This window comes from Octopus bimaculoides, chromosome 17 (assembly GCF_001194135.2).
Source record: "Octopus bimaculoides isolate UCB-OBI-ISO-001 chromosome 17, ASM119413v2, whole genome shotgun sequence".
Classification (NCBI taxonomy): Eukaryota; Metazoa; Mollusca; class Cephalopoda; order Octopoda; family Octopodidae; genus Octopus; species Octopus bimaculoides.
The window spans coordinates 41,699,121-41,708,504 of record NC_068997.1 but is presented as its reverse complement, the minus strand read 5'-3'; the positions used below and the strand labels follow the sequence as shown (position 1 = coordinate 41,708,504).

Here is a 9,384-nt window from a genome sequence, read left to right as displayed (position 1 = left end):
TTATAAGTGAAAGGGTATTGTGTTTGTCGACCGGTTTCGCTTTCGCTAATCATGATACTAAAATTATTGTAATTTCGTATTTTAGTTCATGTTGTGTATGGGTGTTTGTGAATGAAATGAATCAACTGGTAGAAAAATCTATGGTGATCGCTATTATTCGGGATAGGAGAGGTAATTGCTCATTGGGGGTGGTGGGAGGGGCGTAAATAAATATACAAGAACTCGAAGCTAAAGTAGTGAAATGAAATATTTAGTGATGTATATGTGATCATGAAGTGAAATATATACTGAGACCAAAGTTGGTTATGCGTTCATATTTAGGCGTGTTCTGTATTTTTCGATATATAAATTTTCTTTAATTAAACGTTCTTGTACAGAAATTGTTTCTTTGCACTGGTAGAATGGGGAAACTATGAAGTTTGGTTGGATATTACCTGCACAACTCTCTATGTGTTCACTCAAAGGAATCTGTCTGTGCTGTGGAAAACGGATATGTTCCTTATGTATTGTTGTTCTCCGTCCAAGTGCCTTACTTGTCTGTCCTGTATAGTTATGTCCACAACCTGAACAAGCTATAACATAAATTAGATTCTCGGAAGCACAAGGGAAGTTGGTTTTAATTGTAGCTTCCAACAGGTTGGGGCATGTTCCACAGTTTGGACGTCCACATTTTTTAACCATTGGTTTCGTGGTTGTTGTGTAAAGCTTCGCATTTTTTAGAAGTCTCTTCAGCGATTTGTGTTGCTTTTTGCATTTGATGAATTTATGTGTTTTCAGAATGTTGTACGAGCATGGCTGTGTGGTTAAGAAGCTCGCTTTGCAACTTCGTAGTTTCAGGTTCAGCTCCACTGCGCGGCACCTCGGGTAAGTATCTTCTACTATAGCCCGGGCCGATTACTGCTTTGTAAGTGATTTTGGTAGACGAAAACTGCATGGAAGTCTGTCATATATACACATACACACATATGTATGTGTGTGTGTGTGTGCGTGCGTGTGTGTGTGTGTGTGTGTGCCTTTCTGCCTGTGTTTGTTCCTCTTCCCCACTTGATAACCGATAATGTTTTGTAATTGGTCCCCATAATGTGGCGGTTCGGCGAAAGGAAACAATAGAATGAGTCTCAAAACACAAAAGCAAAAAAGACATAAATACTAGGGTCGATTTATTGGAATGAAACCCTTTGAGGCGGTGCCCCTGCATGGCCGCTATCCAATGACTGAAACATGTAAGTGATAATATAAAAGATACGCGCGCGCACACACACCTGCACAATACACACACACATACACACTCACGCACACGTGCATACACACACACTCGTATATATATACACACACACGCACACATATACAAAGATGCACTCACACATATATACAATCGTGCACATACACGCACAAACACACAGGCAGACAGACAGACACAGACACACACAGATACATATACACTCACACACGCTTATGTATACGTATAGCCTAGATGCTGGTTTCAATTTACTCATTCAATAAGATTCTTATCTTTAGCAATTAAATTTTTAAATTAGCCAGAAATTAGCTAAAAAAATTAGCTAAAAAAAAATACAATATCGTCCAGTTTAAAAAAGTATTGCCATTTGTCGGTTCTGTTTCCAGATGGCGCTTAATTATAGTGGAAGAAAAAAAAAACTTTTATTTTATATATATTCCATGAAAATTAAGATTTGAATTTAGTAATCATATATAGAACATGTATGAATATAATGCATGTATGATACAAAACCACTTCCAAATACAAATTCAAAACTGAAGGAGACACACACATGTACGAAGAAAGAAAACAAAAGAAAAAGAGGAAGAAAGAAGAGACAAAGAAAAGAAAGATCAGTTGAACACGAAGTGCATTAATTCATCGCACATCACAAGGTTTAGCGGAGCCTACACACTTACGGCATTACCACGGGCGATGGCAAGGCCGAGGCATTGGAACAGCCAAGCACCCTCACAGGCATTACCTGACACGTTGGTGAGTCGAGTCGCTAACGATCGTTAACTATCGTGGTCGTCGGTGTCTATCACTGGATGAGTCTTCGTTCAAGAGAAAAGGCCCACGATCAAAGGTATAGGTGCCGAGACCGGCCGACCGAACCTTTATTTTGCTAATCGCAGTTCAAGACCACTTTATTTAACGATTCCTAATCTGGGACTCTGCTCAGGTATAATTTGAGGGAGATTTGATTTTTATTTCTAGCAGGTCGAGCGACCACATAAGGCTCCCTTGTTCACTTGTCTGTATATCTGTTGTTAGTATTTAACCTCCAAGTCAGCCCTGATCGTGCAGACTATGATCAAAGGCAGTCTAGCCATAGCCGTCTCATCTCTTGTTTTTCTGGAATTGTGCACTTCAGACTAAACTGATATTTTCTTTTTCAAGACTGAAGTATACGGTTTTGACGTAGGCCAGGTTGCTATTCCTAGGAGACCAATCCACAGATTAGAAGTTCCGCTCGTTGCCTCCACTTGCTAGAAATAGTAACTAAATATCCCTCAAATCACAGCTTCACGTCTTAAAGAAATGCAAATGAAAAAATTTGATCATAAGTTTTCTTGATCAACGTCAACCTCGAGTTAAATAAGACCACTCCACCGCCGCCATTACCACCACCACCATCATCATCATCATCATCATCATCATCATCATCATCATCATCATCATCATCATCATCATCATTATCATCATCATCATCATCAACGACAACATAATCAGTCAGCAACAGCAACAACGACACCAACAACAGAAATAGCAGCAGCAGCAGCAGTAACAGCAGCGGCAGCAGCAGCAGCAATAACAACAACAACAGCAACAACAACAACAACAATTATAACAACAACCACAGCAATTGTGAGAAGCTCTATTTGAAACACAGGTCGATTATTTTCTTACCAGTTTATTGATTTTCTTATCAAATATCAATTGCCAACTTAAAAAAACTTTACTAAACAGCAGTAAAAAATCAATATATTATGAGAACTTTCTACCGTGAATGTTTTCCTATATTTTGCCTTTGCTTTTAAACGGTGCCATTTATAAGATATAATTAAGCAACACTTCAAAGGATAACTTAATGAAGCTGCTCTTAACCAGTAATAAAATATTTCGGCTATGGGCTGTTTAATTATCAAAAAATTACATATTAAAGTTTTCTTAAATGCTATTTTAAAACACATATCAGTTGGTCGACATTATATATATCTAATAATAATAATAATAATAATAATAATAATGATATATTAATAATAATCTTTTCTACTCTAGGCACAAGGCCAGAAATTTTGGGGGAGGGGCCAGTCGATTAGATCGACCTCAGTACGCAACTGGTACTTAATTTATCAACCCCGAAAAGATGAAAGGTAAAGTCGACATCGGTGGAATTTGAACTCAGAATGTAAAGACGGACGAAATGCCACTAAGCATTTCGCCCGGCGTGCTAACAATTCAGTCAGCTCGCCGCCTTAATAATAATAATAATAATAATAATAATAATAATAATAATAATCCTTTCTACTATAGGCACAAAGGCTGAAATTTTGGGGTAGGAGACTAGTCGATTACATCGATCCCTATGTTTCACTGGTAGCTGATTTATCGACCTTAAAAGGATGAAAGGCGAAGTCGACTTCAGTGGAATTTGAACTCAGAACGTAGCAGCAGACAAAATACCACTAAGCATTTCGCCCGGCATGCTAACGTTTCTGCCAACTCGCCGCCTTAGTAAGCAAAAACATAGACAAATGGCTAAATGAGATTGGAAAAGATTACGCTGTAGAGCTCCTGCAAAAAGTTTGTCTCTTAGGAACAGCAACGATTTTCAGGAGGGTTCTAAGCACTTGAAAGTCTACTGAAAACTTGTGGGTACCTAAGGTTACAGGCAGTAACACGCTACCCACATAAATCCTATCAGGACTAAAACAGAACCCGAGTCAAACCCAAAATAATAATAATAATAATAATAATGATGAAGACGGTAAGATGGCAGAATCGTTAGCACGCTGGGTGAAATGTTTAGCGGTATTTCGTCCATCTTCACATTCTGAGTTCAAATTCCGCCGAGTTCCACTTTGCCTTTCATTCCTTCGGGATCGATAAAGCAAGTACCAGTTGTGTACTGGGTTCGATGTAATCGACATAGCCCCTACCCCCAAAATTTCTAGCTTTGTGCCAAAATTTGAAATCGACAATAATAATGATGATGATGTTAACGTGCCGATATATGTATATGTAGCCGAATATCCTTCCACCTTCTATCATCATCTGTAAGTCAAAACTTATAACGTCGCTGAACGCGACTGGTGAACTAGGCTGCTTTTTCGTAGTTATATAAGATAATAGGAAATATGTCAGTGGAAAGGAAGGAGTGTATAGAGACAAGGAGAGTTTAGAGAAAAGAAGTGCGAAGGGAGCAGAAGGAGAGCGAAGGGAGACGGAAAATTGGAAAATTGTTCATTGATAGATGATCCGGTTAAACAGCTTGCTGGCGCATATTCGATCTATCTGCTGAAAACCGCAGCCAAAACTCTAATGAATTATACACGAATGTCTTAAATTAGGAAAGTCCGTATTAGAAAATGTAGTCCTTCATAGGCAGATTACACACACACACACACACACACACAAACACACACACACACACAGACACAGACACAGACACAGACACACACAAGAAGCAGATGATAAAGCTATAAATAATAGCATGTAAATATTGGGTTGAAACATACACAAATGCATACATTCATACACACATACGCATACATACATATATACATGCCGAGTATCCATCCATCCATCCATCCATACAAACAAACAATGTTGTAGCTAGTACACTGCATAATGAGATCCTTCGGCAGGATAACCTTGAGGTCAAAGAAATAAGAACTTACAGTATGAGAGAAGCCATAACCTCTCATAATAAAAAGGAGTACTGGTGGAATGTCCCAGTGCAAATCTCAGAAAAATGTAAACATAGTAGACCTGACATAGTAATTGGGGATTAGGAAGAGAAACTGTACAATTGTGGAAATCAGCTGTCCAGCGAATGTTAACATAAAGCTAAAGATCAGCGAAAGAGAAAATACCTACGCTGAACTATTGAGGAACCTACAGTTACTCTATCTATAAAGTTCAGTCTTATACCTGTAATTATTGGGACACGAGGATATGTAACGCACTGCTTAAATACCAATCTTAAGAAATTAGGCTTCTCAAAACCAGAAAGGAGTGATTTGAAGACTACAGATCTAAGCCATCACTGGAACTGTAAAACTTGCCAGCAATTTATCATTTAAGTATATATGAGCATGTCTCGGCATGCAACCATATGCATGAGAATACATATATAAAATAAAACAAGCAAATCTGCATATAAACATACATACATACATACTTACATGCATACAAAAATACCCAGTTGATGTTGAAATTCTAATGAAGAAGCCTTGGATCTGGGTTAGAAACCAACTGTTTTTCTATTTGGCAAGAACTCTTGAAATAAAACTGAATAATGGCGTATCGCATATTATTTGTATTATTACATACATACATACATACATACATACATACATACATACATACATACATACATACACACACATACATACATAACGAAATCCGTTGGAGAATAATCCCGAGGACAACGAAATTAGAACTCACAATAGGTAGAAGCCATATCCACTCATAATAAAAAGGAATACTGGTGGAATGTACAAGTGAAGACCCTAGTAAAATGTAAGTACAACAGACATGATATGATGATTTGGGATAGAGAAGAGAGACTGTGCACAGTTGTGGAAATTAGCTGCCCAGCGGATGGTAACATAAAGCTGAAGATCAGTGAAAAAGAGAACACCTATGCTGAACTATTGAGAAATCTAGAGTTACTCTATCCAGATTTTAAGTTCAGGTATATGCCTGTAATTATTGGGACTATGGGATATGTAATACACTACCTAAATACCAATCTTCAGAAATTAGGCTATACACACACACACACACACACATACATACATACATACATACATACATACATACATAGTAATAATAAATTACAGAAAGCATATATAGTATCTTGTGCTTTATAAAATCTGCACTCGTTTCTCCATATTACTATCAGGATTACATAATTGCTTGTTGAAACATAATCTTAAGTGGTGAAATATTTAAGGCGATTGAACCTGAATACGGATTTAAATACATGGGAATACTTGGGGCAGATGGAATTAAGTATAATGATGTAAAGAAAAACAAAGGAAGAGTATCTGCGGCGAATGAGAAAAATATTGAATTCAAAGTTGAACGACAGAAACATAATTTTGGCAATAAACTCGCGCGGAGTTGCAGTGGTTCGGTATGGCTACTAGAATTATGAAGTGGACAGAGGATGATCTAATGGATTTGGACAGGAAGACAAGAAAGCTCCTAACAATGCATGAAGCCCATCATCTACAAGCATGCTCTGATCCCTTATACATGATCCCTTATACATGATCCCTTATACATGATCCCTTATACATGAAGAAAGCGAATGGAAGAAGGGGAATGAAAAGTGTGGAAGACTGTGTGCATCTCGAACTTGGGAATTGGTTGAGGTTCCTATCCCAAAGTGAGGTAAACATATTAGCGGCAGTTAGAAACGAAAGCATATTGAAAGCAGGAAAATAAAAGAATAAAACAAGGAATACATGAAGGACACGAAGAAGCACTGTGCAACAGAAAACTACGCAATCAATTCTGTGTAGCCACAACTGAAGTTGCTGGAGAACATATGTGGGAACAGTGAGAAAAGAGACTAGGAGCACAATAGTGACAGCGTAAGACCAAGCTTTTACCACAAACTGGACGGTCAACCTTAGGAATGAGCAGGTGTCTCCTCTGCGCTGAATCTATAATAGAGTTGGCGAGACCATTGCCCATATCATGAACGAATATCCTACACTTGCTCAAAACCAATACAAGTTGTAGCAACACGATGAAGTGCTACATTGGAAACTGCGAAAAGTGGGGGTTTGAGAGAGGCAAGACGTGATATGAGCTAAACCACAGATATTGGCAGAGTCGCAGATTGGCAAAATCCTGTGAGATTTCCCCATCCAAACCGACCAAGTGCTTGAGCACAATAAGCCGGACCTGGTGGTGGTGGACAAAGTGGACCAAATGTGCTCCGTAATTGATGTTGCGTGTCCCCTTAACCCACTAAGGAAGGCGAAAAGACAGACATACGAGATAGCTCGACTCGACAGTGGAAAATGAAGAAGGTGAAGATAGTGCCAGTTAGGACCTTGGAGACAATATCAGAAGGCCTCAAGAGAAATATGAAGGAAATGGTATGGAGTACCCAGTAGAACTGTTACTAAAGATTTGCCTCCTTGCCACGGCCAGAATCTCTAGGAAAGAATTAGTTGAAAAGAACAGATAGCTTGGTGCTGTTCTTTGAAGGATGAAAGGCAAAGTTAACTTCCATCGGATTTGAACCCAGAACATCAGGAAAAGACCGTAAGTAAATGCCACTGATATTTTGTTTTCACGAACCAGCTAATCCCATGACCCCGTCGTTCCTTGTTTTGTAGACTATAGAGCAGATTTGAAGGAAATTTGGCAACAATTTGCAACAAAGTCGAGCTTCCTTGATTGGCAAAAGGTTTTTATGGGGTTGGAGAAAAGATGTCTTACCTTGTTTAATGACAGCAAATTTCTGGTTGTTTGGTGCAGGAAGAAATTTATAACGAGTCTGCTCTGTTTTTTTTTTTACTTTTATTAATTACACGTGGGTCGACACGTGAGTGAATATCAACAGGTGACAGCTAAATTAATATTCCCAGCTGCACAATATTACTGAAGGATTTCACTGATTGACATGTAAAGAACAGTGTTACATGAAAAATCTTCAACTAATTCCGCGACATTTTGATCTGTCATTGTTAGTGCCACCACCACCACCGTCACACCCAATCAGCCTCAACATCACCGTCATCCTCGTCGTCGTCGTCGTCGTAATCATCGCTCCCACCACTAAATAATACCATCAGTAACGTTAGCGCCACAACGACTATTACCACTAGCACCATCATCGTCATATCCTCCTCCTCATCCCCCCACCAGCAACAACAACCGCCTCCAGTAACGTCTTCATCGTCGTCGACGTCATCATCATCATCATCATCATTATCACCACCACCACCACCACCACCACCACCACCACCACTACCAACCACCACCACTATCGTCGTCATCATCGTCGTCGTCATCATTATCATCGTCATCACCGCCACCACAACCACCACAATCATCATCATCATCCTCATAATCACCGTCGTCGTCATCATCATCACCACTACTACCATCACCATCACTGTCATCATCATCATCACCACCACCACCACCACCATCATCATCATCATCATCATCATCGACACCATTATTTGGTATCGCAAACATCCTCCCACCACCACCACTACCACCGCAACCTCCTCACATTACTGCTACTAACACCTTCTTACCATCTTCACCACAACCATCAGCATCATCATCATCATCATCATTAACCCCACTGTAATCACCAACACCACCGCTACCACCATCATTGTCATTCCCATAATCACCATTATTGTCAGTATCCTCCTCCTTCTCGCCTTCTCTGCTTCTTTTTCCTTCTCTCTCTTTCCTCCCCCTTCTTGTTCCTCCTCCTCTTTCCTTCCTTCTTTCTCTTCTCCTCCCGTCTCCCCCTCACCATTATTTCCACTACCTGTGCTATTACCGCAACCATTACCATTTCTGCTGTGTGCACTGGAATTACAACATTAAATATTCCACTAAGCTGTTGATATGTAAGAAAATATTTTGAAATACAAAATTTATGGATTTTTCTAAATTGTTTCTTTCTCTTGTAAAGAACGGATCAATATTTTTAATTATTAAAAACCCGATGTAAACTCATAGAACGTGCTTCTCCAGGAATTAATTCCTGGTCTAATATTCCCAAGTATTTTCAGAATAAACACGGCCGTTGGACACTTTAAAATAATTAATGTATAAAATGCTTTCTCAAAGTCGAAAAGATGTTTAATTTATGTCTTGTAAGGCATGGCTGTGAGATTAAGAAGTTAGCTACACAACGATGGGGTTCTCAGTTCGAGCCTACTGTGCGGAACTTACCATAGGTGTCTTGTTGGTCAAATTTGGTTGAGAAAAATAGAATGGAAAACCGTGTATGTATGTATGTACATGTGCATATATGCATATATATATACATATATATATATACATACATACATACATACACACACACACACACACACATATATATATATATATGTATATATATATGTATATATATATATATATATATATATATATATATATAT

The 9,384-nt window shown here is 38.7% G+C and overlaps 1 protein-coding gene across 8 annotated transcripts in view; it reads right to left on the bottom strand.

The window, feature by feature from the left end:
• Nucleotides 1–9,384, bottom strand: part of LOC106870714 (thyroglobulin) — a 33,230-nt gene that overhangs the window by 15,439 nt on the left and 8,407 nt on the right. The window contains exon 1 of one of the 8 annotated variants that reach the window (XM_014916882.2): nt 7,694–7,783. The exons of the other annotated variants lie outside the window; for them this stretch is intronic. The gene's annotated coding sequence lies outside the window, so the exon portion shown is untranslated. Of the gene's footprint in view, nt 1–7,693; nt 7,784–9,384 lie in introns of those variants that run through there. 8 annotated transcript variants of the gene reach the window in all.